Genomic DNA, 7,308 nt, shown 5'->3' with positions numbered 1-7,308 from the left:
TTTGTCTGTGTGGCTTTCCTCTTATAGCACTCGTATGCTGCTTCTCTTTTCCACTCAAGCTCAACTAAGGTAATAAGTCGATCCATCCATGCTTCTTGATCATCTTGTGCTGATTTGCCATGAAGTCCCATTGTTGGAATGTTTGGCTCAATTGGCTGTAAAGCCTCTTGACCATAGACCAAGTGAAATGGTGTGAACTCCGTGGCTTCCCTATATGTGGTTCGATATGCCCACAAGGCACCATCCAAGAAGTCATCCCACAACTTTGTCTTGTTTTTCACCATCTTTCTAATGATGCCTGCAATGACACCATTAGCTTTTTCTACCAAACCATTTGATTGGGGATAGTAGGGTGTACTGTGACGATGTAGAATGCGAAGTTCTTCACAGAGTTCTGTGAGCAATCCCTTTCTAAACCCTGGACCATTATCAGAAACAATCTCCAAAGGTGTGCCAAATCTACAACAAATGTGAGTGTAGACGAATTTGCTCACTGTCCTCTCATTTACCTTTGCCACACTTTGTGCTTCCACCCACCTAGTCATATAGTCTACAGCCACTAGAATGTAGAGTTTACCATTTTTTGTCCTAAGCAGAGGACCCATAGCATCAATGCCCCACTTTTCAAAGGGTCCATTTGCAAACACGATTTGCCTTGGACCATAAATCAATCTTCTATTCCCATTTACCTGACAATTGTGACAACTTTTACACCAATGTTGGACATCCACATGTAGACTTGGCCAAACATACCCCGCAAGCAAAATATTCTTCACAGTTAATTCTTGGGAAAAATGACCACCACATGCCTCTTCATGCAAACCTTTTAGAATGGCTGGAATTTCCGCGATAGTTGGTACTCTTCTGCACACTTTATCCTTCCCTCTTTGATAGAGGGAGCCTTCTAGGAAGAGATACATGCTTGCCTTATTCATGAGTCTCCTCTTCTGAGCTTTTGTGAAGTCTGGTGGAAACTCACCCTCCAAAATGTAGCCAATAATGGGAGCCAATGACTCCAATCCCTGGTACCTGGGTTGCTTCACAGCAGCCGCCACCATGATGACCTGCACTTCTTTCTTTACACATGCAACGGCTTGTTGTGCAAGGAAATCAGCATCTTCATTTTGTTTCCTAGGAATATGATATAATTGCACCTCCTCAAATTGATTAAATAGCCTACAGATGGTATGAACTTTTGTCCTTAAGCTTTCATTCTTGCATGCCCAAATGCCTAAAATCTGTTTAACAATGAGAAGTGCATCTCCCTTTACCATGAGACGTTTTATCCCTTGGCCAATGCACATCTTCAAACCATGAAGTAGTGTGTCGTATTCTGCTTCATTGTTGCTAGTTGAACCTGGTAGATTGACCTTCTCTTTCATGACCACCTCTCCACTTGGGTTGAGCAACACTAGCCCTCCCCCTGCTTTCCTTGTGGCTCGTCGAAAAGCTCCATCAAAGAACAAGGTAAAAGCATTGGGAATACTTTTTGGTGGTGGCAATGGTAGGGTCTTTACTTGAGGCACCTTAATTTCCTTCTCATGTACCCTATAAGTGAGAATCCCTACCAATTGTGCACGCACACTATCTTCTACCTTGAAAGAGTATTGGAACTCTTGCAACTCCATAATCCACTTTGAGATCCTAGTACTAAGATTCATTTGAGATGACACCCAAGGGAACAAATTTTCTGCAGTGAGAATTACAAAAGGTTTTGGTAGCAGGTAGGATCTAAACTTTCTCACCGCAAACATGAGAGAAAGCATCATGAGTTCTGCTTCTGTGTAGTCTCTCTCCAAAGCATTCATGACCCTACTAGCAAAGTAGATGGGTCGCATCCTTGTACTATAGGGATCTTGTTGTAACAAAACTGCACCAATTGTTTCTTTCCCAGCACTAGAGCTAACAAAGAATGTGTACTCCCAACAAGGAGGCATGAGTGTTGGTAGCTCTGACAAAATGGCTTTAGTTAGTACTCTTCAAGCTCATCAGACCATGCAAATTCTACTTGTTGTGTCAACTTTTGCAAAGGGTGAAGTAACTCTTAGGCTAAGTGAATGAAGCGTGACATATACTTCACCTTTTGAATGAATGAGATGACCTCCTTAAGACTCTTGGGTGATGGTAGCTCAATAAGAGCCTTTGCCTTTGAAGGATCCAGCTTCAATGCCTTTGTAAGAAACTTTATGACCAAGCAAGATTACTTCATCCTCACCTATATGGCACTTGTCGGGGTTGAGTTGACCTCCCATGTCGTAGAGCTTCTTTAAACCTTCTTCTACCCTTTGTAGATGCAATGATTTTGAGCTATAAATACAGAAATCATCAATGAACACCCTAATTGACTTTCCAAAGAATGCTTGAAACACCATATTCATGAAACGTTGGAATGTTGCAGGAGCATTTGTCAGACCAAATGGCATGACTCTAAAAGCATAACAACCCCAAGGAGTGATAAAGGTTGTTTTCAATTGATCCTCCAATGCAATCCCTATTTGAAAGTAACCTGAGTAGCCATCACACACAGTGTACTTCTCATGACCAGCTACCTCATTTAGTATCTCATCTTGAAATGGGAGGGGAAAGTGATCTCTTTTTGTTGCCTCATTGAGTGGACGGTAATCCACACACACCCTCCACTTTCCGTTTTTCTTAGGAGTGACAACAACGGGAGAGACCCACTCTGAATTCTCCACTGGATAAATGAAACTTGCTGCTAGAAGCTTTCTTACCTCCTTGAGTAAATCCTGCTCCTTGATGACTCCTAGCCTTCGTAGCTTCTGAGCCTTAGGTGTGTCCTCTGGCTTCAACTCAATTTTGTGTTGAACAGCATCTACTCCACGCACATCGGTGTAGTCTTCTAGCATTCCTTCATCTTGAACACCTTCGTTCTCTTGAGGACCTACCTCCTCCAAGCCTTGACAAGAGGTCTCTTGGTTGCTTGGCTTAAACCTTACCCCCATGACTTCGATGGAAGACTCCTCTTCAGTAATGCTACCGCTACTTTCTTCTTCTGAAGTGCTATCGGTCCAACCTTCTTCCGTCTCACTTTGAGATGATTCTTCATGGAGCTCCTCTTGGCGTTGCTCCTTCATGTCAAAGACAACCTTCTTATGATTGTCGTTCCTGCAAATTAGCTTTCCACTCTCCCAATCCTGCAAAGCTCGCATTTCCATTAGCCATGGTCTCCCTAGGATAAATGGGTAACCATTTCCTTTGGTAGACATGACATGGAAATCCACTGCCTTCTTAATGCCAAAGGCCTCCACAAAAACATTTTTACAAATGCCTACGCACCTAGCCTTGTTATTGTTTGCCATCTTGACCTTAATTTCAGGTGTCTCATGGATGTGCATGCCTAGTTTTTGCATGAGTCCCTCTGTCATGATGCAAATTTGTGCACCCCCATCCACTAGACCTTTCCTAACCAATCTCCCTTTTATGTAACAATCTAGCACAGGTGTAATGTCCTCATTCATTTCAGCTTGTGCAATTTTTACAACAGGCACACTCTCTTTTACCTTTCTCCTAGTGCTAACTGCCCTTGTTAAATCCCTCCTAACTTTTGGACATAATGCAAGAAATTGAGGCCATGAGATATCAGGACCCTTACCTCTCATGTCTTCCAACAGGTTGTATGGAGCCATTCCATGTCCAAGAGGAAAGTCTTGGAGGTTGATACGACGTCGAGTCCTCTTAGCTTCCTTGGTCTCCTTTGCCTTCTTTTCTCATCCAAGGTCACTTTGTGATGTAACTCCTTCTTTCTCCTTACCTTTCCCTCGGCCACGCTTAATGCCATTTGCTTCCATGTCAACCTCTCTTGAATTTGTCACCTCTACCACATGCACGTTTGGGTCTGGCAAAGGTGGAACTCCTTCCACTCCTTGTGGAGGTGGTCTTGGTCCATTTGGCCTTTGTAGAAGCCTTGGTTGTTGACCAGCTCCTTCTCCTGCATTCATCACTGGGTAATTCAAGTTAGGTCTCCCTGGCTCTCCACGGGGCCAAGGACAATTATACATCCCATGTCCAGACTCTCCGCAATTCCAACATTGCAAGACTCTCCTAGTTCGTGGCTCTCTCTCTTCTGACTTCTTTGCTTGTCCCTTTGGACCTACAGCTTGTGCAAGGTGAATTGACAGGCTGCTTAAAGATTCATTTAACTTCTCAATCACTTCAACCGTTACCTCAGGATGCTCCCTAGATGTTGATGCTTGTGACTTACCTTTGGGTCTAAGACCTTCTATTGGAACCTCTCCCCTTAAGCACTTGAGTTTCCTATACTTCTCAGCAGCCCTAGTTTCAGCTGCATCAAAAGTAGCAGGTGCACCCACCTCAACTTTTACCTTAAGGTCAGGAAAGAGTCCGGCTATCAACCTCTCCTTCTTTAAAAATTTTGCACCATCACCAGGGTTAGCAACATTTCGTATCCATAGAGCCCAAAGACATAGAAACTCTTGCTTGTACAAGTAGTAGTCATCTAAGTCTTTTTGCTTATGAGAAACAATGTCTTGCCATAGTTTTTGAGTGTTTTGGGGATCAAAGAAGTATCTCTTAAAACGTTTCAAAACTTCTGTGTAATTCCCGTTAACTTCCTCAGGCAAAGAGTCAAACCAAGTACTAGCATCTTTCCTAAGGACCACCTCAAACATTTCTACACGTTCTTGATCAGTTACTATCCTCTTGATACGGCAAGACATCTTGAAATTCGCTAGAAATAATTCTGCATCCTCTCCAGGCTCTCCAAAGAAAAGAGGATATCCAGACATTTGGCGTTGGCTCTCCATTGAATTGATTTCAAAGTGACGCGTTTTTGTTTTTTCTTTCTTTAAAAGATTTACACAATAATATTTTCTAAATTGCAATCTATTCTACAACAAAATAAAAATATTCACATCAAATGACCTATGATAATCAATAAGAGGTAGAATGACAGGGTTTGGTGATGCGAGAATTTCTCCTACTCTTTGGGCACCAAACATGAATACCATACGTTGTTGAAAATGGATTTTTCTACTAATTGCAATGTTTACTCTAATGTGTGGAGTGAAATGAAAGGGAAAAACCTGTATTCCTGTGCCATTATCCATGGTCTATGCATGACCTAATTCTTAAAACAAAACAAAAATATAGACGTCCAAACTAAGGTCGTACCTAATGAGAGGCAAAATAAAAGGATTTACTGATGCGTTTATCTCTACCAACCTAAGAGGACCTAAAATTCTACGAATTACTCGCTGAAATTGCAACTTAGTACTAACAATTATGTGTACCTTTTTCCTTGCAATATGAATGAAGGGATCATACAAATTCTCCTGATTCATGCAAGCTACTTGATTATGCTAAAGGTTGAGCCTTCACAAAACATACACAAGTCTGTCCTCAGTGGGGGCACCAATTTAAAGCGGTCCGGGGCGGGCAACAAGAAGAGCAACCTCTAGACACCCTTCCAGGCTCCCGTGCTGCTCAATGGGGCTGGGGCACAACACAACACAAACCAAAACAACAAACCCCCAGCCAAATCCCAACTACACAAGGGGCACCACCTAGTTTAAGAGCGAACTAGGACGCAAAAGAGGAGAATCGTTAGAGCAACCCACAAACAAGCAAGGAATTTACACTAACCCTAACACCAACGGAATACTCTCACACACTAAAACACGAGAGAGAGAGAGAGAGAGAGACAGAGAGAGAGAGAGAGAGAGAGATGGTGCTCGGGCTGCTTTGAAGTGTATCGTTAATGATCAAGCAAACATAAATATATATATGTAAGAAAGAGAGAGAAGGGGGAAGGGGGTGCTTGTTGCACTAATGCCTTCTTACAAATCTGTCATGACCAATCAAAGTGAGATTAGTATTTGTTCAACATAGCCTAAGTAAATTACACCACAACACATCACAAGAAAAAAGCCACCCCAATCACTGTCTTAAGGCCAGGGGAGTCCTCTCCACCCTGTCGCCCTCTTACAGCATGTGGGATTTATGGCTAAATTGATAACAATACCCGAAGACAAGCTATCAAGAACTTAAATAAAACACCAAGACACTTACACATCATTATCGTCCATGACTTCACGTTGGAAGGGAGACAAGGTATCCATGCTTAGTCCAAATTCACCCTCCTTGATTCAGAAAATGTTGGGCTTACACTAGTAGGAGAAATGATAGATTTCCTACTCTCAATTTAATGATCCCTCTCTCTTACAATGGCATAGAGTTCCCTTGCTAATCACCCCTAATACAACACATACATATGCCTAATGCCAATGAGATTCCACTCAAGGGCTCTTTCTCAAGAGGTTGAGCTTGGCTTCTCAAGCTATAGCATAGTGCTCTTTCTTCTCCCCCCTTTTGTGCTAGCTACACCCTCCTTTTATAGCAATTTTGAAGGCTAGGGTTACTCCTCTAACCATGGTTGGGTTAGATTTTCAGCAATTTACCTAATTTCTTTTGTTTGGAATTATCAAGAAGTTGGTGGGGAAAGAGAGAGGAGAGAAATGGAGGTGATAGGACTTTTCATAGTGGGTTAGTGTTAGTAGAGTTAGTATTAATTTACAAATGGAATTGGATATTTACAATGGGAGTATCCACGTAGGATACAAATAAGGAAGAAAAACTCTTAAGAGGTAAGAAAAGGTGGATTTCTTACAAGGTTGATGCTCCAAGTGTCTTGAGTAGGGCCAATTTTGACGCTTGTTGACGGTCCACTAGCTTTGACGGTACATTTTTTCTCCACTCTTGACCTTCCTTGAGAGACAAGGTAATTGAAGCTGTAATCAACCACCATGATGCTGTCTTTTAAGAGAAGAGGTTGAATTTTGTGGTTTTTTTGATAGATATGGGTAATTTGGAGGAGGAAAAATGAGACTAGGTGGTCAATTTTGGAATGGAATTGTGTGTGGGAGGTATGACTTCACCATGGTTTCTCTTATTCTTCAAGGTTGAGGAGAAGGTGAGTAGGGTGCAGAGAGAAGTGGTGAGAGAGGTGGGGATGATGAGTGAAGAAGTGTGTGTGAAAGAGGAAAATGATAAAGTGGAAGAGAGAGTGTGGCTGCATAGCATGGGAAAACTGGGGTCCACTAATAAAATCATAGCTCACAGCTCGTAGCTCAAAAAAATATGAAAAAATTTGAGGCAAAAGTTCAGCCCACGAGCTACAACTTTTGTTTGTATCACCTTTTCAAATTCGGAGAGCAAGTGAACTTTAAAAATTCAGCAAAACCGACCGATTTTTTCCACTGCACAAGGTCCTTCTGGGGTCCTTCTTTGGATGATTCTTTTGAATACCTCCAAGAGTGAGCGCTCCATAGT

Source organism: Adiantum capillus-veneris, chromosome 24 (assembly GCF_014529385.1).
Source record: "Adiantum capillus-veneris isolate H3 chromosome 24, ASM1452938v2, whole genome shotgun sequence".
Lineage (NCBI taxonomy): Eukaryota > Viridiplantae > Streptophyta > Polypodiopsida > Polypodiales > Pteridaceae > Adiantum > Adiantum capillus-veneris.
Note: the sequence above shows the minus strand (reverse complement) of the source record.